Source organism: Phyllobates terribilis, unplaced genomic scaffold (genome assembly GCF_046119375.1).
Source record: "Phyllobates terribilis strain yellow unplaced genomic scaffold, ASM4611937v1 Scaffold_5__5_contigs__length_657084704, whole genome shotgun sequence".
In the NCBI taxonomy this organism is placed as follows: Eukaryota; Metazoa; Chordata; class Amphibia; order Anura; family Dendrobatidae; genus Phyllobates; species Phyllobates terribilis.
The window spans coordinates 559,177,740-559,202,354 of record NW_027362765.1 but is presented as its reverse complement, the minus strand read 5'-3'; positions in this window follow the sequence as shown (position 1 = coordinate 559,202,354).

Genomic DNA, 24,615 nt, shown 5'->3' with positions numbered 1-24,615 from the left:
AGCAGGCAGAGTCTGTATCATAGTGCAGCAGGCAGAGTCTGTATAAGAGTGCAGCAGGCAGAGTCTGTCTCACGAGTGCAGCAGGCAGAGTCTGTATCACGAAGGCAGCAGGCAGAGTCTGTATCAGGAATTCAGCAGGCAGAGTCTGTATCAGGATGGCAGCAGGCAGCGCCTGTATCATAGTGCAGCAGGCAGAGTTTGTATCATAGTTAAGCAGGCAGAGTCTGTATCAGGAGTGCAGCAGGCAGTGTCTGTATCAGAGTGCAGCAGGCAGTGTCTGTATCAGGAATGCTGCAGGCAGAGTCTGTATCATAGTGCAGCAGGCAGAGTTTGTATCAGGAGTGCAGCAGGCAGAGTATGTATCAGTAGTGCAGCAGGCTGAGTCTGTATCAGGAGTGCAGCAAGCAGTGTCTGTATCAGAGTGCAGCAGGCGGAGTCTGTATCAGGAGTGCTGCAGGCAGAGTCTGTATCAGGAGTGCATCAGGCAGAGTATTAGGAGTGCAGCAGGCAGTGTCTGTATCATAGTGCAGCAGGCAGAGTCTGTATCAGGAATGCAGCAGGCAGAGTCTGTATCATAGTGCAGCAGGCATAGTCTGTATCAGAAGCGCAGCAGGCAGCGTCTGTATCATAGTGCAACAGGCAGAGTCTGTATCATAGTGCAGCAGGCAGAGTCTATATCATAGTGCAGCAGGCAAAGTCTGTATCAAAGTGCAGCAGGCAGAGTCTGTATCAGAGTGCAGCAGGCAGACTCTGTATCAGGAATGCAGCAGGCAGTGTCTGTTTCAGGAGTGCAGCAGGCAGAGTCTGTATCAGGAAGGCAGCAGGCAGTGCCTGTATCATAGTGCAGCAGGCAGAGTTTGTATCATATTGCAGCAGTCAGAGTCTGTATCAGGAGTGCAGCAGGCAGTTTCTGTATCAGAGTGCAGCAGGCAGAGTCTGTATCAGGAGTGCTGCAGGCAGAGTCTGTATCATAGTGCAGCAGGCAGAGTCTGTATCAGGAGTGCAGCAGGCAGAGTATGTATCAGTAGTGCAGCAGGCAGAGTCTGTATCTTAGTGCAGCAGGCAGAGTCTATATCAGAAGTGCATCAGGCAGTGTCTGAATCAGAGGGCAGCAGGCGGAGTCTGTATCAGGAGTGCTGCAGGCAGAGTCTGTATCATAGTGCAGCAGGCAGAGTCTGTATCAGGAGTGCAGCAGGCTCAGTCTGTGTCAGGTGTGCAGCAGGCAGAGTCTTTATTAGGAGTGCAGCAGGCAGAGTGTGTATCATAGTGTAGCAGGCAGAGTCTGTATCAGAGTACAGCAGGCAGAGTCTGTATCAGGAGGGCAGCAGGCAGCATCTGTATAATAGTGCAGCAGGCAGAGTCTATATCATAGTGCAGCAGCCAGAGTCTGTATCATAGTGCAGTAGGCAGTGTCAGTATCAGAGTGCAGCAGACAGAGTCTGTATCAGGAATGCAGCAGGCAGAGTCTGTATCAGCAGTGCAGCAGGCATTGTCTGTATAAGGAGTGCTGCAGGCAGAGTCTGTATCATAGTGCAGCAGTCAGAGTCTGTATCAGGAGTGCAGCAGTCAGAATCTGTATCAGGAGTGCAGCAAACAATGTCTGTATCAGAGTGCAGCAGGCAGAGTCTTTAGCAGGAATGCAGCAGGCAGAGTCTGTATCATAGTGCAGCAGGCAGAGTCTGTATCAGGAATGCAGCAGCCAGAGTCTGTATCAGGAGTGCAGCAGGCAGAGTATTATGAGTGCAGCAGGCAGAGTCTGTATCAGGAGTGCAGCAGGCAGAGTCTGTTTCAGGAATGCTGCAGGCAGAGCCTGTATCAGCAGTGCAGCAGGCAGAGTCTATATCAGGAGTGCAGCAGGCAGAGTCTGTTTCATAGTGCAGCAGGCATAGTCTGTATCAGGAGGGCAGCAGGCAGAGTCTATATCAGGAGTGCAGCAGACAGAGTCTGTATCATAGTGCAGCAGGCATAGTCTGTATCAGGAGGGCAGCAGGCAGCGTCTGTATCATAGTGCAGCAGGCAGAGTCTGTATCATAGTGCAGCAGGCATAGTCTGTATCAGAAGTGCAGCAGGCAGTGTCTGTATCAGAGTGCAGCAGGCAGAGTCTGTATCAGGAATGCAGCAGGCAGAGACTGTATCAGGAAGGCAGCAGGCAGTGCCTGTATCATAGTGCAGCAGGCAGAGTGTGTATCATAGTTCAGCAGTCAGAGTCTGTACCAGGAGTGCAAGAGGCAGTGTCTGTATCATAGTGCAGCAGGCAGAGTCTGTATCAGGAGGTCAGCAGGCAGCGTCTGTATAATAGTGCTGCAGGCAGAGTCTATATCATCGTGTAGCAGCCTGAGTATGTATCATAGTGCAGCAGGCAGAATCTGTATCAGAGTGCAGAAGGCAGAGTCTGTATCAGGAATGCAGCAGGCAGAGTCTGTATCAGCAGTGCAGCAGGCAGAGTCTGTATCAGGAGTGCAGCAGGCAGATTCGGTATCAGGAAGGCAGCAGGCAGCATCTGTATCATAGTGCAGTAGGCAGAGTCTGTATCAGGAAATCTGCAGGCAGCGTCTGTATCATAGTGCAGCAGGCAGAGTCTATATCATAGTGCAGCAGGCAAAGTCTGTATCATAGTGCAGCAGGCAGAGTCTGTATCAGAGTGCAGCAGGCAGAGTCTGTATCAGAGTGCAGCAGGCAGAGTCTGTATCAGGAATGCAGCAGGCAGTGTCTGTTTCAGGAGTGCAGCAGGCAGAGTCTGTATCAGGAAGGCAGCAGGCAGCGCCTGTATCATAGTGCAGCAGGCAGAGTTTGTATCATATTGCAGCAGGCAGAGTCTGTATCAGGAGTGCAGCAGGCAGTGTCTTTATCAGAGTGCAGCAGGCAGAGTCTGTATCAGGAGTGCTGCAGGCAGAGTCTGTATCATAGTGCAGCAGGCAGAGTCTGTATCAGGAGTGCAGCAGGCAGAGTCTGTATCAGGAGTGCAGCAGGCAGAGTATGTATCAGTAATGCAGCAGGCAGAGTCTGTATCAGGAGGGCAGCAGGCAGAGTCTGTATCTTAGTGCAGCATAGAATCATAGAATCATAGAATCATAGAATGGTAGAGTTGGAAGGGACCTCCTGGGTCATCTGGTCCAACCCCCTGCTCAAAGCTGGATTCACTAGATCATCTCAGACAGATGTCTGTCCAGCCTCTGTTTGAAGACGTCCATTGAAGGGGAACTCACCACCTCTCGTGGCAGCCTGTTCCACTCATTAATCACCCTAACTGTCAAAAAGTTTTTTCTAATATCTAATCTGTGTCTCCTCCCATTTAGTTTCATCCCATTGCTTCTAGTCTTTCCTTGTGCAAATGAGAATAAAGATGATCCTTCTACAATGTGACAGCCCTTGACATATTTGTAGACAGCTATTAAGTCTCCTCTCAGTCTTCTTTTTTGCAAGCTAAACATTCCCAAATCCTGCAACCGTTCCTCATAGGACATGGTTTGCAGACCAGTCACCATTCTGGTCGCTCTTCTCTGAACTTGCTCCAGTTTGTCTATGTCTTTTTTAAAATGTGGTGCCCAAAACTGTACACAGTATTCCAGATGAGGTCTGACCAAAGAGGAGTAAAGACCGATAATGACTTCACGTGATCTAGACTGTATGCTTCTGTTAATACATCCCAGAATTGTATTTGCCTTTTTTGCTGCTGCATCACACTGTTGACTCATGTTCAGTCTATGATCTATTAGTATACCTAAGTCTTTTTCACATGTACTGTTGCTTAGCTCTATTCCTCCCATTCTGTATATGCTTTTTTCATTTTTATTGCCCAGATGTAGTACTTTGCATTTTTCACTTCTGATACAGGCAGAGTCTGTATCAGAAGTGCAGCAGGCAGTGTCTGTATCAGAGGGCAGCAGGCGGAGTCTGTATCAGGAGTGCTGCAGGCAGAGTCTGTATAATAGTACAGCTGGCAGAGTCTGTATCAGGAGTGCAGCAGGCTGAGTCTGTATCAGGCGTGCAGAAGGCAGAGTCTTTATTAGGAGTGCTGCAGGCAGAGTCTGTATCATAGTGCAGCAGGCAGAGTCTATATCAGAGTATAGCAGGCAGAGTCTGTATCAGGAGGGCAGCATTCAGCGTCTGTATAATAGTGCAGCACGCTGAGTCTATATCATAGTGCAGCAGCCAGAGTCTGTATCATAGTGCAGTAGGCAGAGTCAGTATCAGAGTGCAGCAGGCAGAGTCTGTATCAGGAATGCAGCAGGCAGAGTCTGTATCAGCAGTGTAGCATGCAGAGTCTGTATCAGGAGTGCAGCAGCCAGAGTCTGTATCATGAAGGCAGCAGGCAGCATCTGTATCATAGTGCAGCAGGCAGAGTCTATATCATAGTGCAGCAGGCAGAGTCTGTATCATAGTGCAGCAGGCAGAGTCTGTATCAGTGTGCAGCAGGCAGAGTCTGTATCAGGAATGCAGCAGGCAGAGTTTGTATCATAGTTAAGCAGTCAGAGTCTGTATCAGGAGTGCAGCAGGCAGTGTCTGTATCAGAGTGCAGCAGGCAGTGTCTGTATCAGGAATGCTGCAGGCAGAGTCTGTATCATAGTGCAGCAGGCAGAGTTTGTATCAGTAGTGCAGCAGGCTGAGTCTGTATCAGGAGGGCAGCAGTCAGAGTCTGTATCATAGTGCAGCAGGCGGAGTCTGTATCAGAAGTGCTGCAGGCAGAGTCTGTATCAGGAGTGCAGCAGGCAGAGTATTAGGAGTGCAGCAGGCAGTGTCTCTATCATAGTGCAGCAGGCAGAGTCTGTATCAGGAGTGCAGCAGGCAGAGTCTATATCAGGAGTGCCGCAGGCAGAGTCTGTATCATAGTGCAGCAGGCATAGTCTGTATCAGGAGGGCAGCAGGCAGCGTCTGTATCATAGTGCAACAGGCAGAGTCTGTATCATAGTGCAGCAGGCAGAGTCTATATCATAGTGCAGCAGGCAAAGTCTGTATCATAGTGCAGCAGGCAGAGTCTGTATCAGAGTGCAGCAGGCAGAGTCTGTATCAGGAATGCAGCAGGCAGTGTCTGTTTCAGGAGTGCAGCAGGCAGGGTCTGTATCAGGAAGGCAGCAGGCAGCGCCTGTATCATAGTGCAGCAGGCAGAGTTTGTATCATATTGCAGCAGGCAGAGTCGGTATCAGGAGTGCAGCAGGCAGTTTCTGTATCAGAGTGCAGCAGGCAGAGTCTGAATCAGGAGTGCTGCAGACAGAGTCTGTATCAAAGTGCAGCAGGCAGAGTCTGTATCAGGAGTGTAGCAGGCAGAGTATGTATCAGTAGTGCAGCAGGCAGAGTCTGTATCAGGAGGGCAGCTGGCAGACTCTGTATCTTAGTGCAGCAGGCAGAGTCTGTATCAGAAGTGCATCAGGCAGTGTCTGAATCAGAGGGCAGCAGGCGGAGTCTGTATCATAGTGCAGCAGGCAGAGTCTGTATCAGGAGTGCAGCAGGCTGAGTCTGTATCAGGCTTGCAGCAGGCAGAGTCTTTATTAGGAGTGCAGCAGGCAGAGTCTGTATCATAGTGCAGCAGGCAGAGTCTGTATCAGAGTACAGCAGGCAGAGTCTGTATCAGGAGGGCAGCAGGCAGTGTCTGTATAATAGTGCAGCAGGCAGAGTCTATATCATAGTGCAACAGCCAGAGTCTGTATCATAGTGCAGTAGGCAGAGTCAGTATCAGAGTGCAGCAGGCAGAGTCTGTATCAGGAATGCAGCAAGCAGAGTCTGTATCAGCAGTGTAGCAGGCAGAGTCTGTATCAGGAGTGCAGCAGCCAGAGTCTGTATCAGGAAGGCAGCAGGCAGCATCTGTATCATAGTGCAGCAGGCGGAGTCTGTATCAGGAAAGCAGCAGTCAGCGTCTGTATCATAGTGCAGCAGGCAGAGTCTATATCATAGTGCAGCAGGCAGAGTCTGTATCATAGTGCAGCAGGCAGAGTCTGTATCAGGAGTTCAGCAGGCAGAGTCTGTATCAGGATGGCAGCAGACAGCGCATGTATCATAGTGCAGCAGGCAGAGTTTGTATCATAGTGCAGCAGGCAGAATCTGTATCAGGAGTGCAGCAGGCAGTGTCTGTATCAGAGTGCAGCAGGCAGTGTCTGTATCAGGAATGCTGCAGGCAGAGTCTGTATCATAGTGCAGCAGGCAGAGTTTGTATCAGGAGTGCAGCAGGCAGAGTATGTATCAGTAGTGCAGCAGGCAGAGTCTGTATCAGGAGTTCAGCAGGCAGAGTCTGTATCATAGTGCAGCAGGCAGAGTCTGTATCAGGAGTGCAGCAAGCAGTGTCTGTATCAGAGTGCAGCAGGCGGAGTCTGTATCAGGAGTGCAGCAGGCAGAGTCTATATCAGGAGTGCAGCAGGCAGAGTCTGTATCATAGTGCAGCAGGCATAGTCTGTATCAGGAGGGCAGCAGGCAGCGTCTGTATCATAGTGCAGCAGGCAGAGTCTGTATCATACTGCAGCAGGCAGAGTCTGTATCAGAAGTGCAGCAGGCAGTGTCTGTATCAGAGTACAGCAGGCAGAGTCTGTATCAGGAATGCAGCAGGCAGAGTCTGTATCAGGAGTGCAGCAGGCAGAGTCTGTATCAGGAGGGCAGCAGGCAGAGTATGTGTCAGGAGTGCAGCAGGCAGAGTATGTATCAGTAGTGCAGCAGGCAGAGTCTGTATCAGGAGGGCAGCAGGCAGAGTCTGTATCTTAGTGCAGCAGGCAGAGTCTGTATCAGAAGTGCAGCAGGCAGTGTCTGTATCAGAGGGTAGCAGGCGGAGTCTGTATCAGGAGTGCTGCAGGCAGAGTCTGTATCATAGTACAGCAGGCAGAGTCTGTATCAGGAGTGCAGCAGGCTGAGTCTGTATCAGGCGTGCAGCAGGCAGAGTCTTTATTAGGAGTGCTGCAGGCAGAGTCTGTATCATAGTGCAGCAGGCAGAGTCTGTATCAGAGTATAGCAGGCAGAGTCTGTATCAGGAGGGCAGCATTCAGCGTCTGTATAATAGTGCAGCAGGCAGAGTCTATATCATAGTGCAGCAGCCAGAGTCTGTATCATAGTGCAGTAGGCAGAGTCAGTATCAGAGCGCAGCAGGCAGAGTCTGTATCAGGAATGCAGCAGGCAGAGTCTGTATCAGCAGGGTAGCATGCAGAGTCTGTATCAGGAGTGCAGCAGCCAGAGTCTGTATGATGAAGGCAGCAGGCAGCATCTGTATCATAGTGCAGCAGGCAGAGTCTATATCATAGTGCAGCAGGCAGAGTCTGTATCATAGTGCAGCAGGCAGAGTCTGTATCAGTGTGCAGCAGGCAGAGTCTGTATCAGGAGTTCAGCAGGCATATTCTGTATCAGGATGGCAGCAGGCAGCGCCTGTATCATAGTGCAGCAGGCAGAGTTTGTATCATAGTTAAGCAGGCAGAGTCTGTATCAGGAGTGCAGCAGGCAGTGTCTGTATCAGAGTGCAGCAGGCAGTGTCTGTATCAGGAATGCTGCAGGCAGAGTCTGTATCAGGAGTTCAGCAGGCATATTCTGTATCAGGATGGCAGCAGGCAGCGCCTGTATCATAGTGCAGAAGGCAGAGTTTGTATCAGTAGTGCAGCAGGCTGAGTCTGTATCAGGAGGGCATCAGGCAGAGTCTGTATCATAGTGCAGCAGGCAGATTCTGTATCAGGAGTGCAGCAAGCAGTGTCTGTATCAGAGTGCAGCAGGCGGAGTCTGTATCAGGAGTGCTGCAGGCAGAGTCTGTATCAGGAGTGCAGCAGGCAGAGTATTAGGAGTGCAGCAGGCAGTGTCTCTATCATAGTGCAGCAGGCAGAGTCTGTATCAGGAGTGCAGCAGGTAGAGTATATATCAGGAGTGCCGCAGGCAGAGTCTGTATCATAGTGCAGCAGGCATAGTCTGTATCAGGAGGGCAGCAGGCAGCGTCTGTATCATAGTGCAACAGGCAGAGTCTGTATCATAGTGCAGCAGGCAGAGTCTATATCATAGTGCAGCAGGCAAAGTCTGTATCATAGTGCAGCAGGCAGAGTCTGTATCAGAGTGCAGCAGGCAGAGTCTGTATCAGGAATGCAGCAGGCAGTGTCTGTTTCAGGAGTGCAGCAGGCAGAGTCTGTATCAGGAAGGCAGCAGGCAGCGCCTGTATCATAGTGCAGCAGGCAGAGTTTGTATCATATTGCAGCAGGCAGAGTCTGTATCAGGAGTGCAGCAGGCAGTTTCTGTATCAGAGTGCAGCAGGCAGAGTCTGAATCAGGAGTGCTGCAGGCAGAGTCTGTATCAAAGTGCAGCAGGCAGAGTCTGTATCAGGAGTGTAGCAGGCAGAGTATGTATCAGTAGTGCAGCAGGCAGAGTCTGTATCAGGAGGGCAGCTGGCAGACTCTGTATGTTAGTGCAGCAGGCAGGGTCTGTATTAGAAGTGCATCAGGCAGTGTCTGAATCAGAGGGCAGCAGGCGGAGTATGTATCAGGAGTGCTGCAGGCAGAGTCTGTATCATAGTGCAGCAGGCAGAGTCTGTATCAGGAGTGCAGCAGGCTGAGTCTGTATCAGGCGTGCAGCAGGCAGAGTCTTTATTAGGAGTGCAGCAGGCAGAGTCTGTATCATAGTGCAACAGGCAGAGTCTGTATCAGAGTACAGCAGGCAGAGTCTGTATCAGGAGGGCAGCAGGCAGCGTCTGTATAATAGTGCAGCAGGCAGAGTCTATATCATAGTGCAGCAGCCAGAGTCTGTATCATAGTGCAGTAGGCAGAGTCAGTATCAGAGTGCAGCAGGCAGAGTCTGTATCAGGAATGCAGCAGGCAGAGTCTGTATCAGCAGTGTAGCAGGCAGAGTCTGTATCAGGAGTGCAGCAGCCAGAGTCTGAATCAGGAAGGCAGCAGGCAGCATCTGTATCATAGTGCAGCAGGCGGAGTCTGTATCAGGAAAGCAGCAGTCAGCGTCTGTATCATAGTGCAGCAGGCAGAGTCTATATCATAGTGCAGCAGGCAGAGTCTATATCATAGTGCAGCAGGCAGAGTCTGTATCAGGAGTTCAGCAGGCAGAGTCTGTATCAGGATGGCAGCAGACAGCGCCTGTATCATAGTGCAGCAGGCAGAGTTTGTATCATAGTGCAGCAGGCAGAGTCTGTATCAGGAGTGCAGCAGGCAGTGTCTGTATCAGAGTGCAGCAGGCAGTGTCTTTATCAGGAATGCTGCAGGCAGAGTCTGTATCATAGTGCAGCAGGCAGAGTTTGTATCAGGAGTGCAGCAGGCAGAGTATGTATCAGTAGTGCAGCAGGCAGAGTCTGTATCAGGAGTTCAGCAGGCAGAGTCTGTATCATAGTGCAGCAGGCAGAGTCTGTATCAGGAGTGCAGCAAGCAGTGTCTGTATCAGAGTGCAGCAGGCGGAGTCTGTATCAGGAGTGCTGCAGGCAGAGTCTGTATCAGTAGTGCAGCAGGCAGAGTATTAGGAGTGCAGCAGGCAGTGTCTGTATCATAGTGCAGCAGGCAGAGTCTGTATCAGGAATGCAGCAGGCAGAGTCTGTATCAGGAGTGCAGCAGGCAGAGTCTATATCAGGAGTGCAGCAGGCAGAGTCTGTATCATAGTGCAGCAGGCATAGTCTGTATCAGGAGGGCAGCAGGCAGCGTCTGTATCATAGTGCAGCAGGCAGAGTCTGTATCATAATGCAGCAGGCAGAGTCTGTATCAGAAGTGCAGCAGGCAGTGTCTGTATCAGAGTACAGCAGGTAGAGTCTGTATCAGGAATGCAGCAGGCAGAGCTGTATCAGGAGTGCAGCAGGCAGAGTCTGTATCAGGAGGGCAGCAGGCAAAGTCTGTATCAGGAGGGCAGCAGGCAGCGTCTGTATCATAGTGCAGCAGGAGTCAGAGTCTGTATCATAGTGCAGCAGGCAGAGTCTGTATCAGAGTGCAGCAGGCATAGTCTGTATCAGGAGTGCAGCAGACAGAGTCTGTATCAGGAGTGCAGCAGGCAGAGTCTGTATCATAGTGCAGCGGCAGAGTCTGTATAATAGTGCAGCAGGCAGCATCTGTATCATAGTGCAGCTGACAGAGTCTGTATCATAGTGCAGCAGGCAGAGTCTGTATCAAGAATACAGCAGGCAGAGTTTCTATCAGGAGTGCAGCAGGCAGAGTCTGTATCACGAGTTCAGCAGGAAGAATCTCTATCAGGAGGGCAGCAGGCAGCATCTGTATCAGGAGTGCAGCAGGCAGAGTCTGTATCATAGTGCAGAAGGCAGAGTCTGTGTCAGGAATGCAGCAGGCAGAGTTTCTATCAGGAGTGCAGCAGGCAGAGTCTGTATCAGGAATGCAGCAAGCAGAGTCTGTATCAGCAGTGTAGCAGGCAGAGTCTGTATCAGGAGTGCAGCAGCCAGAGTCTGTATCAGGAAGGCAGCAGGCAGCATCTGTATCATAGTGCAGCAGGCGGAGTCTGTATCAGGAAAGCAGCAGTCAGCGTCTGTATCATAGTGCAGCAGGCAGAGTCTATATCATAGTGCAGCAGGCAGAGTCTGTATCATAGTGCAGCAGGCAGAGTCTGTATCAGGAGTTCAGCAGGCAGAGTCTGTATCAGGATGGCAGCAGACAGCGCATGTATCATAGTGCAGCAGGCAGAGTTTGTATCATAGTGCAGCAGGCAGAATCTGTATCAGGAGTGCAGCAGGCAGTGTCTGTATCAGAGTGCAGCAGGCAGTGTCTGTATCAGGAATGCTGCAGGCAGAGTCTGTATCATAGTGCAGCAGGCAGAGTTTGTATCAGGAGTGCAGCAGGCAGAGTATGTATCAGTAGTGCAGCAGGCAGAGTCTGTATCAGGAGTTCAGCAGGCAGAGTCTGTATCATAGTGCAGCAGGCAGAGTCTGTATCAGGAGTGCAGCAAGCAGTGTCTGTATCAGAGTGCAGCAGGCGGAGTCTGTATCAGGAGTGCAGCAGGCAGAGTCTATATCAGGAGTGCAGCAGGCAGAGTCTGTATCATAGTGCAGCAGGCATAGTCTGTATCAGGAGGGCAGCAGGCAGCGTCTGTATCATAGTGCAGCAGGCAGAGTCTGTATCATACTGCAGCAGGCAGAGTCTGTATCAGAAGTGCAGCAGGCAGTGTCTGTATCAGAGTACAGCAGGCAGAGTCTGTATCAGGAATGCAGCAGGCAGAGTCTGTATCAGGAGTGCAGCAGGCAGAGTCTGTATCAGGAGGGCAGCAGGCAGAGTATGTGTCAGGAGTGCAGCAGGCAGAGTATGTATCAGTAGTGCAGCAGGCAGAGTCTGTATCAGGAGGGCAGCAGGCAGAGTCTGTATCTTAGTGCAGCAGGCAGAGTCTGTATCAGAAGTGCAGTAGGCAGTGTCTGTATCAGAGGGTAGCAGGCGGAGTCTGTATCAGGAGTGCTGCAGGCAGAGTCTGTATCATAGTACAGCAGGCAGAGTCTGTATCAGGAGTGCAGCAGGCTGAGTCTGTATCAGGCGTGCAGCAGGCAGAGTCTTTATTAGGAGTGCTGCAGGCAGAGTCTGTATCATAGTGCAGCAGGCAGAGTCTGTATCATAGTGCAGTAGGCAGAGTCAGTATCAGAGCGCAGCAGGCAGAGTCTGTATCAGGAATGCAGCAGGCAGAGTCTGTATCAGCAGGGTAGCATGCAGAGTCTGTATCAGGAGTGCAGCAGCCAGAGTCTGTATGATGAAGGCAGCAGGCAGCATCTGTATTATAGTGCAGCAGGCAGAGTCTATATCATAGTGCAGCAGGCAGAGTCTGTATCATAGTGCAGCAGGCAGAGTCTGTATCATAGTGCAGTAGGCAGAGTCAGTATCAGAGCGCAGCAGGCAGAGTCTGTATCAGGAATGCAGCAGGCAGAGTCTGTATCAGCAGGGTAGCATGCAGAGTCTGTATCAGGAGTGCAGCAGCCAGAGTCTGTATGATGAAGGCAGCAGGCAGCATCTGTATCATAGTGCAGCAGGCAGAGTCTATATCATAGTGCAGCAGGCAGAGTCTGTATCATAGTGCAGCAGGCAGAGTCTGTATCAGTGTGCAGCAGGCAGAGTCTGTATCAGGAGTTCAGCAGGCATATTCTGTATCAGGATGGCAGCAGGCAGCGCCTGTATCATAGTGCAGCAGGCAGAGTTTGTATCATAGTTAAGCAGGCAGAGTCTGTATCAGGAGTGCAGCAGGCAGTGTCTGTATCAGAGTGCAGCAGGCAGTGTCTGTATCAGGAATGCTGCAGGCAGAGTCTGTATCAGGAGTTCAGCAGGCATATTCTGTATCAGGATGGCAGCAGGCAGCGCCTGTATCATAGTGCAGAAGGCAGAGTTTGTATCAGTAGTGCAGCAGGCTGAGTCTGTATCAGGAGGGCATCAGGCAGAGTCTGTATCATAGTGCAGCAGGCAGATTCTGTATCAGGAGTGCAGCAAGCAGTGTCTGTATCAGAGTGCAGCAGGCGGAGTCTGTATCAGGAGTGCTGCAGGCAGAGTCTGTATCAGGAGTGCAGCAGGCAGAGTATTAGGAGTGCAGCAGGCAGTGTCTCTATCATAGTGCAGCAGGCAGAGTCTGTATCAGGAGTGCAGCAGGTAGAGTCCATATCAGGAGTGCCGCAGGCAGAGTCTGTATCATAGTGCAGCAGGCATAGTCTGTATCAGGAGGGCAGCAGGCAGCGTCTGTATCATAGTGCAACAGGCAGAGTCTGTATCATAGTGCAGCATGCAGAGTCTATATCATAGTGCAGCAGGCAAAGTCTGTATCATAGTGCAGCAGGCAGAGTCTGTATCAGAGTGCAGCAGGCAGAGTCTGTATCAGGAATGCAGCAGGCAGTGTCTGTTTCAGGAGTGCAGCAGGCAGAGTCTGTATCAGGAAGGCAGCAGGCAGCGCCTGTATCATAGTGCAGCAGGCAGAGTTTGTATCATATTGCAGCAGGCAGAGTCTGTATCAGGAGTGCAGCAGGCAGTTTCTGTATCAGAGTGCAGCAGGCAGAGTCTGAATCAGGAGTGCTGCAGGCAGAGTCTGTATCAAAGTGCAGCAGGCAGAGTCTGTATCAGGAGTGTAGCAGGCAGAGTATGTATCAGTAGTGCAGCAGGCAGAGTCTGTATCAGGAGGGCAGCTGGCAGACTCTGTATGTTAGTGCAGCAGGCAGGGTCTGTATTAGAAGTGCATCAGGCAGTGTCTGAATCAGAGGGCAGCAGGCGGAGTATGTATCAGGAGTGCTGCAGGCAGAGTCTGTATCATAGTGCAGCAGGCAGAGTCTGTATCAGGAGTGCAGCAGGCTGAGTCTGTATCAGGCGTGCAGCAGGCAGAGTCTTTATTAGGAGTGCAGCAGGCAGAGTCTGTATCATAGTGCAACAGGCAGAGTCTGTATCAGAGTACAGCAGGCAGAGTCTGTATCAGGAGGGCAGCAGGCAGCGTCTGTATAATAGTGCAGCAGGCAGAGTCTATATCATAGTGCAGCAGCCAGAGTCTGTATCATAGTGCAGTAGGCAGAGTCAGTATCAGAGTGCAGCAGGCAGAGTCTGTATCAGGAATGCAGCAGGCAGAGTCTGTATCAGCAGTGTAGCAGGCAGAGTCTGTATCAGGAGTGCAGCAGCCAGAGTCTGAATCAGGAAGGCAGCAGGCAGCATCTGTATCATAGTGCAGCAGGCGGAGTCTGTATCAGGAAAGCAGCAGTCAGCGTCTGTATCATAGTGCAGCAGGCAGAGTCTATATCATAGTGCAGCAGGCAGAGTCTATATCATAGTGCAGCAGGCAGAGTCTGTATCAGGAGTTCAGCAGGCAGAGTCTGTATCAGGATGGCAGCAGACAGCGCCTGTATCATAGTGCAGCAGGCAGAGTTTTTATCATAGTGCAGCAGGCAGAGTCTGTATCAGGAGTGCAGCAGGCAGTGTCTGTATCAGAGTGCAGCAGGCAGTGTCTTTATCAGGAATGCTGCAGGCAGAGTCTGTATCATAGTGCAGCAGGCAGAGTTTGTATCAGGAGTGCAGCAGGCAGAGTATGTATCAGTAGTGCAGCAGGCAGAGTCTGTATCAGGAGTTCAGCAGGCAGAGTCTGTATCATAGTGCAGCAGGCAGAGTCTGTATCAGGAGTGCAGCAAGCAGTGTCTGTATCAGAGTGCAGCAGGCGGAGTCTGTATCAGGAGTGCTGCAGGCAGAGTCTGTATCAGTAGTGCAGCAGGCAGAGTATTAGGAGTGCAGCAGGCAGTGTCTGTATCATAGTGCAGCAGGCAGAGTCTGTATCAGGAATGCAGCAGGCAGAGTCTGTATCAGGAGTGCAGCAGGCAGAGTCTATATCAGGAGTGCAGCAGGCAGAGTCTGTATCATAGTGCAGCAGGCATAGTCTGTATCAGGAGGGCAGCAGGCAGCGTCTGTATCATAGTGCAGCAGGCAGAGTCTGTATCATAATGCAGCAGGCAGAGTCTGTATCAGAAGTGCAGCAGGCAGTGTCTGTATCAGAGTACAGCAGGTAGAGTCTGTATCAGGAATGCAGCAGGCAGAGCTGTATCAGGAGTGCAGCAGGCAGAGTCTGTATCAGGAGGGCAGCAGGCAAAGTCTGTATCAGGAGGGCAGCAGGCAGCGTCTGTATCATAGTGCAGCAGGAGTCAGAGTCTGTATCATAGTGCAGCAGGCAGAGTCTGTATCAGAGTGCAGCAGGCATAGTCTGTATCAGGAGTGCAGCAGACAGAGTCTGTATCAGGAGTGCAGCAGGCAGAGTCTGTATCATAGTGCAGCGGCAGAGTCTGTATAATAGTGCAGCAGGCAGCATCTGTATCATAGTGCAGCTGACAGAGTCTGTATCATAGTGCAGCAGGCAGAGTCTGTATCAAGAATACAGCAGGCAGAGTTTCTATCAGGAGTGCAGCAGGCAGAGTCTGTATCAGGAGTTCAGCAGGCAGAATCTCTATCAGGAGGGCAGCAGGCAGCATCTGTATCAGGAGTGCAGCAGGCAGAGTCTGTATCATAGTGCAGAAGGCAGAGTCTGTGTCAGGAATGCAGCAGGCAGAGTTTCTATCAGGAGTGCAGCAGGCAGAGTCTGTATCAGGAGTGCAGCAGGCAGAATCTGTATCAGGAGGGCAGCAGGCAGCCTTTGTATCATAGTGCAGCAGGCAGAGTCTGTATCATAGTGCAGCAGGCAGAGTCTGTATCAGGATTGCAGCAGGCAGTGTCTGTATCAGAGTGCAGAAGGCAGAGGCTGTATCAGGAGTGCTGCAGGCAGAGTCTGTATCATAGTGCAGCAGTCTGAGTCTGTATCAGGAGTGCAGCAGGCAGAGTCTTTATCAGGAGTGCAGCTAGGACTGGTGCGCAACCTTACCCAACTTAGACTGCAGAACAGGAATGTTCCACTACAGTCAACCCATTAGATGGAGACCTAATAAGGATTCCCCATATTTAAAAAAATTAATGGCAGATGTCAGCAAAGTGGCATCAATTTCACTACTGTACAAATAATGTAAATAAGACCCACACCTCTTCCAGTACAGCCAACCCAGGAGATGGAGACCTCACCTGGAGTGTTCACATTGCCCTGGATGGGGGCCTAACACCACCAAAGTGGCATCAATGTCATTAGACTACAAGTAGTTTATAGCGGACCCATACCTGTCCCACTACAGCCAACCCAGGAGATGCAGACTCAATCGGTTGTGTTTACATTTTATAAAAAATAGGGCCTAAGACCACCATTTCCGTGGCCAACAAATTGGATATGGTGGAGTTCAACCTCTTAGCTTTGTCATGTGTAGGATGAAACATTCTTTTACGTTACCACAACAGCAGGATTGAGGGCTGGCTGCAGCGCTGAGAGAGGGCAGAGTACCGTGAAATGGACAAACCAATACACCGTGAGTGAGGTGCAGGCGGAGATGTTACGATGGATTGAGAAACATGTGGTGTGCTCAGCGAAGCAAACACAGCAGGCATGTCTGCTTCACTTACAGCTGACGGGCAGTAACTCAACTTAACTGCAGCGGGTATACGTCTGGTTCTGTCGGACGCCTGCGTGACACAACTTGGCACGGTAACAGAGGAGGAGGAAGAAGTAGCAAAGGTGTTTGATGGGGTGGCTGATGGCTGTTTATTGAAAATCAATTTATAGTTTATTATGTTTGCGCACCTGTTTGGGGAGAACAATATCTGCACCAAATGCTCAATTTCACTACAGTATAACTATAGAAATGCATGGAGACCAAAACCTCTTCCACTACAGTCAACCCAATAAATGGAGATTAGGGTTGAACGAGTATGTTCTGTCCGAGAATGCTCGGGCCGAGCTTCGAGTATTTACAGCTGCTCGGTGATGAGGTTAAATCCCTCCCATGTGCATGATTTGCAACTGTTTGACAGCTTTATTACATGTGAGGAATGTGTAAGAAATAGACATTCCTCCCATGTAATAAAGCTGTCAAACAGTTGCAAATCATGCACACGGGAGCGATTTAACCTTATCTCCGAGCAGCTATAAATACTCGGAGCTCTGCCCGAGCATACTCGGCGAAAGAGTTAATAGAACATACTCACTCAACACTAATGGAGACCCATTCAGGATTCCCCACATTTCCAATACTTAGCGGCAGATGCCTGCAAAGAGTGATCAATTTCACTACAGTAGAAATTGTATAAATGAGACCCACACCTCTTCCAGTACAGACAACCCAAGAGATGGAGACCTAACCAGGAGTGTTCACATTGCCCTAAATGAGGGCCTAGCACCACCAAAGTGGCATCAATTTCACTAGAGTATAAGTATTGCAAAGGAGGCCTTAACCAGTTCCACTACAGCCAACCCAATAGATGGAGACCCAATCATGATTCTCCACATCTCAAAAAATTAGTGGCAGACACTAGCAATGTATAATCAATTTCACTACAGTAGAAATAGTGTAAATAGGACCCACACCTCTTCCAGTACAGCCAACCCAGGAGATGGAGACCTAACCAGGAGTGTTCACCGTGCCCTAAATAAGGACCTAACACCACCGAAGTGGCATCAATTTCACTAGAGTATAAGTATTGCAAAGGAGGCCTTAACCAGTTCCACTACAGCCAACCCAATGGATGGAGACACAATCAGAATTCTCCACATTTCCCAAAATTAGGGCCTAAAACCTGTAGCAGCAGCAAGAGAAGGCACAGAAGCCATATCACAGAGTGCAATTTCAAGAGATCAATGCAGCACACTCAAAACGACAACATCGCCTATTCTGTACAGTCTGCAATTGGGGTGCAAAAGTCCTTGGAGATCCATGACTTGTTCATCTTGATGAAAGTTAGGCGGTCTAAACTTTCAGGGGACAGCCGGGTGCGCTTATCTGTCAAAACACTACCAGCAGCGCTGAAGACACGTTCAGAGAGAACGCTGGCTGCCGGGCATGATAAAACCTCCAAGGCTTGAGAGGCGAGCTCAGGCCATTCATCCATTTTTGAAGACCAAAATGTAAAAGGGTCAAAATCTTCCCTGATGGTATTCATATTAAACTCTAGATACTCCTCCACCATCCTCTCCAGTCGTTCAGCACGAGTCAGACTTGTACTCTGTTGTGCTGGTGCATGAGCTGGTGAAAAAATGTGTTTTATGACTCCCAGAAATTACTTCTGCCTCTTACTCTGCTACTGCTAATGTTTTGGTATTGACGAACTGATGTGCCGGAGGTTGAAAGACTACTGCTGCGATGCACACTTTGTGCCTCACTGTTATCTTGGGGAAAACCTCTATTAAGGTTTCTTAAAAGCTTGTTTCGATACTCCAACATAAGCATCTGGCAAAATTGACTCTTATAACTTGGATCTAGCAGAGTGGCAACTCAGTAGTCAATATTATTTCGAATCCTAGCTATAAGGGGATCATGTTGCAGATAGTGCATCAAAAAGTCACTCATATGTCGGGCTCTTCCAGGAGGTCCAAAGCCAGGCTGTATTCTGGGCTGCATAACACTGATGTTGTTTCCTCTGTCCCCTCCTGCCAACCAAGTTCAAACGAGAGTAGATGATTATCCTCTTCATCCTCTGACAGCTGTTCGCCCATCACCTCTTCCTCCCCTATTAGTTCCTCGGCTCTTGCACCTTCACTAACAGTTAACCTGGTATCACCAAACCCCCTCGATTATTGTAATCCACCATCACTTGGCATCCGCCTGTGTGACGACAGTCTGGAAATTTGAGACATTGGTATCCCTTCCGCATCCTCCTCTTCTTCTGGGGCCACCATCTTCTGCCGCAGGTTTTTCAAAGTTTGCTCCAGCATGTATATGATCAGAATTGTGATGCTGATGATGGCACCGTGAGCGCTAACCAGTTTAATAGCCATTTTAAAACCATGCAGAAGGGTGCAGAGGTCCTTAATCTGTTCCCACTCCGCAAACATGATATGCCCCAAGTTCGTACTGCGTTGCCCCAAGCTATACGTCATGACATACTGCGTCAGAGCTCGTTGCTGCTGGCACAGTCGCTGCAACATTTGCAGAGTGGAATTTCACCACGTCGGCACATCGCAGATCAACATGTTAACTGGCACAGACAAAGACCTCTGTATAGATGCAAGTCGAAGGCATGAGGGGTGCGAACGGTGGAAGTGAGCACACAGCCTCCATACTTTGTGAAGCAGCTCATCCTGGCCTGGATAGTGTGGAAAAATTGCTGTACCACCAGGTTGAGGACGTGAGCCATGCAAGGCACATGTATGAGCTTGCCTCGGCCTAGGGCCACTAACAGGTTTGCACCATTATCGCACATGGCCTTCCCTGGCTCTAGGTTCAGTGGAGACAGCCATTGCTCAAATTGAGCCTGGAGAGCTCCCTGCAACTCTTCACCTGTTTTATTGTGATCTCCAAGGCATATTAATTTGAAGAATGCCTGATTACGGTGAGCCCTGACTGCGCAGTACGGAGGTGGTATGTATTCGCTCCATACCCTTGGAAGGTGTGTGTCGTTAAGGCAGAGGTTGAGTGCGCAGGTGGAGGAGGAGGTGGAGGAAGCAGAAGTAGCGGAGGAAGTGGGAAATACCGAGGTTTCGTCTGCAAGCCTTGGGGATTCCAAGATTTGTGGAGCAGCCCCTTCCCCGCTTGCCCCCACAACCACCAGAGTCACCCAGTGCCCAGTCAGCGAGATGTAACACCCTTGGCCATGCTTACTCATCCAGGTGTCTGTGGTCAAATGCATCCTGGCACACGAAGATTTAGGCAAGGAACGGGTGATGTTGTCTGCGACATGCTGTTGTAGCACAGGCACAACTTTCTTAGAGAAGTAATGGCAACTGGGCAACTGGTACTGGGGGACAGCGATGGCAATCAGTTTTCGGAAACTGTCTGTATCTACCATGAGGAAAGGCAGCATTTCCATGGTCAATAGATTGGAGATGGAGGAGTTCAACCTCTTGGCTTTGTCATGCGTAGGATGAAGCAATCTTTTACGTGACCACAACTGCAGGACCGAGGGCTGGCTAAGGTGCTGAGAGAGGGTGGAGTATGGTGAACCGGAAAAACTGGTGGAGCGTGAGTGAGGTGCAGATGTTACGGTGGATTGAGAAACATGAGGTGTGCTCAGTGAAACAAACACAGCAGGCGTGTCCACTTCCATTACAGCTGACGGGCTATCACTCAGCCTGACTGGAGCTGGTAAAGAACCGGAGTTTCTCCGATGAAGACCTGCGTGACATGAGGTATCTGTGTCTCATAGGGATCACCTCCCTCTCGTGCGGTTAACATCTGGTAACGAGGGTCAGGAACCTGCTCAGACCCTACTTCGTCCTGCCCCGAATCCAAGCTAAAAAATTTTTGGTTATCGGTGCAGATGCTTTCCTCCCCATTACTCTGTGACTGTTTGGAGTACACTTCTGATGCCCATGGTGTAGAATGGGTGAAGAGTTCTACAGACTCGCCCATCTGTGGTTCGCAACAGTCAGTTGGGCAGTTGGCCAGCTGTGATGCAGGGGGAAGCATGGGTAATTGAGGTGCCACCTCTGTGGACTGTACTGCGTATGATGTTGAGGTGGAGGAAGAAGAGGAGAGGCCACTGGAAGCAGAGCTTGCCATCCACTGGAGCACCTGCTCTTTCTGGGCCTTATTAACAAGACTTATCACTGTTCGGCTGCTAAAGGAAGGGAGTGCAGTAGGCCGTCCACTAACATAAGTTGTCAGTTGTCTTTGGGTAGGACCTGTTTGTGTTGGTTCACTAGTGCTTTCACTAACATTAACATGTACCCCTCATACACATTGAACTCCAAGCCTATTCCCCCTTCCACCACACCCTCTCTTTTTCCCACTCATGCTGGTGAGATACAGTGGTAGGAGCACGCAATTAGCTAAAGAAAAATACATTTTTTTCCTGTGCAATAGCTCAGCACACACCTAAGTTTCAGTGGCGCTAAATGACAAGGTAAGATATGGAATGCCGTATAACGCTACTAACAAAAGAAATTTGTAAGTGTGCATGAGGCCAATAAAACCTACGAGATATTCTCCAAACAATTTCAAACTGAGATGTCCCCTGCTGTATTACTTTAGGAACAGAAGAAAAATTTTTTTTAATGTGGATGAGGCCAGTATGACATAGAATATATGCTCCAAAATATTTCAAACTCCGATCTAGCCAGCTGTATCACTTTACTCAGAGCAAAAAATATATTTGGGTTACTCTGCATAAGCTCTGCGTCCAGCTGACTTTGACCACCACTGACGCAGCTAGATTATAGCACTGTATGACTTTTGGCGCAGGAAAAAATATTTTTTGGACTGGGCCTAGTAAGAGAAGTTTTTTTTTATTGTGAAACCAGGACAAAGTCAACACCACTAAAATAGGATCTGCCTTTTAGCAGACTGGATCAACTTTGCCATAGTAAAAAACCTTTGGTGAACTCTGCCTGCCAACCAAAAATATATATAGGTTTGACTGTGCGTACAAGCTGAATTTGACCGCCACTGACGTAGTAGCTGGCTTATAGCACTGTATGAGTTTTGGCACAGGAAAAAATATTTTTTGGACTGGGTGTAGCAAGAGAAAAAATTTATTTTTTTACTCTGAAACCACCTGAAGCTCAACTCCACTAAAATAGTATCTGACACTGAAAAAACCTTTAGTGCACACAGCTTTCAATATCACAATAGCAACAGAAAAAAAAACAGATTTTGTGCTCTGCAATAAGAAGCTCTGCAGACTGTGCAGAGCATAATTTCAACCCCACTAAATGAAAAGGTGCACAGCGCTTGCTTGATCACATTAGCAAGTGCAAAAAAAGATTCAAGGTATACTGAGACATGGAGCTCTATACCAGCGGTGCACAGCACTATTGTATGGCATGGGCCCTCTGTTTCTGTCAGAATCTCAGTACTTGCACAAGGCCAGGAATTATCTACACTTTCTGATTACCACACAAGCGCCCATCTATCTAGCTAATATTTCTCATTACACAGAACACTGAGCTGCGTCTGTCTCCTGCAGTGACATGGATATAATAGCGCTGAGGGAACATGGCTGCTTTTTATATTGAGAGGAGATGTGATTTCTGCAGCCAACTGCAAAAGCCCTTATGTCTGGACAGTGTAGATGCTTCCTGTGCTATGATTGGCTGGCCGCGTATTCCTTAGTTAAAGTTACCGCCCACAGGGAAAAAAAAAACATGCGCCGCTTATCTGACCTGTTCTAAGCTCTCCACAGCCTCCACACTCACCTGGTACATGTCACCGCTCATCATACACTTGCACTATGCTAACAAAACTGTTCAAAACGCCGTGGCTGCCATGTATTCGCGGCCCCGCGCAAATTCGTAGAACTTTTCCGATTTTAAGAAAATTTGCTCGCCTTTGCGATCACGAATCCGAATATGCCATACTCGTGCTAAATTTGAAACTTTCGAACATTTGCCAAAGAAATTCGCTCAACACTAGTCAGGCAACTTAAAATGTCCATTTGAAATGTGGAAGGTGCTTCAGAAATCTTTTTCTCTGCAGTTTTTTTTTTATCCTTAAGCATTATATTTTAGTTTTTTCTTGATCAATCAAGTTTTTTTTATGATGTTTTTCCTGCCAACGGTTTATCTTGAGCTTTTTGAGTGCTTTGTTTGTGTCTTTTATGTTCGTTTTTTGGAAGTTTTGTTAACTCTCGAACAATGAAAAAGACACTAGTGTTTTTTAAGTAAAGAGACATTTGGGCATTCTCCGGCTACATTTTAGTCTTCTTATTGACTTATATTGTAAATTATTGAGTGTCTTCTGAGTTGTTTTTTAAGTGATTTTTAAAGCAGATCTGCACCAAATCCACCTGAAAAAAAAAATGCTGAGAAAACATAAGCTAAATTTCCCGTCATAACTGCATGAAAGCAGATCTGTACCATTAAATTTTAGCTGCCATGCTTGAAAAAGTGTATCAAGCATTCCTCTATTCTTTCAATAGTATTGAAAAGTAACATTAACATGATAAAGTAAAGTAATAAACAGAAAATACACAACTCTTATACATGAGCCTCAGGAGATCATTCTTAACTTGACAGAAAAAATCTGAAATTTTATAATCTGCATCAGGAGTTAACTTCACTGCTCTGTCTTCAATAGACTAAAAATAAGCCTTTTCCCCTTACCAAATTCAACTCCCCTCTAGCTGAATGCTCGTTAATTATAAAAATGGTCACAAGGATAACAATTATGTCAAACGCATGCAAAGAATGAGGGCTACAGATTGAGAAAATAGGCAAGTTTTTCATTTTCATCAACTTCTGGCTCTTCCCAATATGGCGATTTTCTGCTTTAGCACTTTTGTTCTTTCATTATCTTATTCCAAGAGCCATATTTTTATTTTTTCTGTCGATGTAGTCATTTGGTAACTTGTTTTTTGAGGGACAAGTTGCAGGTTTGAAAGGCACCATTAATTTCACCTTTTAATTAGAGACATGCAGATCAGGCAAGATTCAAATTTGTCAAATTATGTAGATTTCACTGGGAAATTCATTTTGCAGGGAATATATTCTTCACTGATTGAATGTCCCTTATTGTACCTGGGATTTGTGGAGACCTCATGGAATTATAACTGTAAGATGTAGCGATGAAAACTTATACTCACCTCACTACTCGCTGAAACCCCAGTCATCTTCATGCTAAGCTGGGACTTCTGGCTGTGACTAGGCGCATGAACAGAGACATCCCTGCCCTAGTTGGCCTACAGTCCATGTTGAAAGGTTGGAGTGCATGACATGACAACAAGCAAGTTTATAACACGCATCCATAGAAATGTCCCTGGCTTAGTTATGGGTTTAAAATACATGTCCTTCAGTTATGGCGCACATCATGACAACAATATGTGCATCGCGACCTTGCAATGTGCAATGTAGACCAAGACGTCCACCATACCTGGGAGGTCCCTAGACAAGTGCAGGGATGTTCCAAGCCTTGTAGCAGTCAGACGTCCCAGTCTAGCATGAAGATGCCCTGGGTCTTAATGTGTGGTGGTGGTAAGGAGAGGCGCATGGGGAAAAGTGTGCAGCAGAGGTGTCTGGAGAGTGAGAGGTGAGCAGTGAGGTGCAGCATCATGTAAATAATAATAATAATAATAATTATTGGAAAAAAATAAGGGTGAAAAACGTTTTCATTTTTTTTACTTTATAATTTATTTGTTAGACCCCGAGGGGATTTAAATATATCTGATCACTTTTACCATATACTGCAGTACCGTAGCCATAGATTGATTTGGATTGGAGCACAGTCATTACAGGCATGAGTGCCGTCACTTGACTATTATGCCAACACATCAGTGCCCGTCAATTAGAATGCAGGAGGCTAAAAGGTGTGTAGAATGGTTCATCCCCTGGTCTGTGTGCTTTAAATCCTGTTGTCTGACATTGACAGAGAAATTTACCGTATTTTTCGGACTATAAAATGCACCGGACCATAAGACGCACCCCAAATTTTGAGGTGGAAAATAGAAAAAAATATTTTATATAAGATGGGGGTCCATCTTATAGTCTGAATACTGTGAGGCAGTGACCGGGATTATATACGAGAGACAGTATATATCCCCCAGAATGTGTACAGAGACCTATTAAACCCATTGAAGTGCATTGCAATCACAGACACTCCTGTGGCTGCAATGCAGGAATGAAGGTAAGCATTGACCTGGTCAGGCTATCTGGCTAAGGCCGATTAGTAAAATCCGGCAGGGCCTTCATTTCTTGGAGGAGACTACAGGGAGGCAGTGGGGCAGCCTCCTCCCTCCAACCCGGGTTTTCCAGTCGCTCTTGCCACAGGTCCTTTAAAAACCCTGTATTAAGGATTAGTGTTGTTCAGTGTTGGGACCTGCTAGGAACATAGCAGGAAAGCTTGGCGAGCCTGTGTGCAGTTGAACCTACGCCTGATAAGGCTCTGCACCCGTCAGGCTCTGAGTGGCCCGGCGCGGTCGTTGCCCACGCAACCGTTGTTATGGACTTATGTTAACCTGGCTGCGAACTGGAGTACTTTCTGTTTTACCCGTGAGTGCTAAATAAAAGCTGCTTATGTTGAACTCGCTTGGGTCACTGCCTCAGTTACTGCATGGTGTGAACACGGCCGCCTTACAATAGGTACGGTATCTTACCTGGGGAGCATTGGAGTGAGGGTCACAGGAAGCAGGGTCCCTCAGCAAGTCGGATACTGCAGCAGAAGAGGACAGATGCTGTGAAGCCTGTGCACGGACGGGGCCTGTGCCTGGTTGAGGCCCTTAGCCTGGCCAGTTCCTGTGCTGGGGC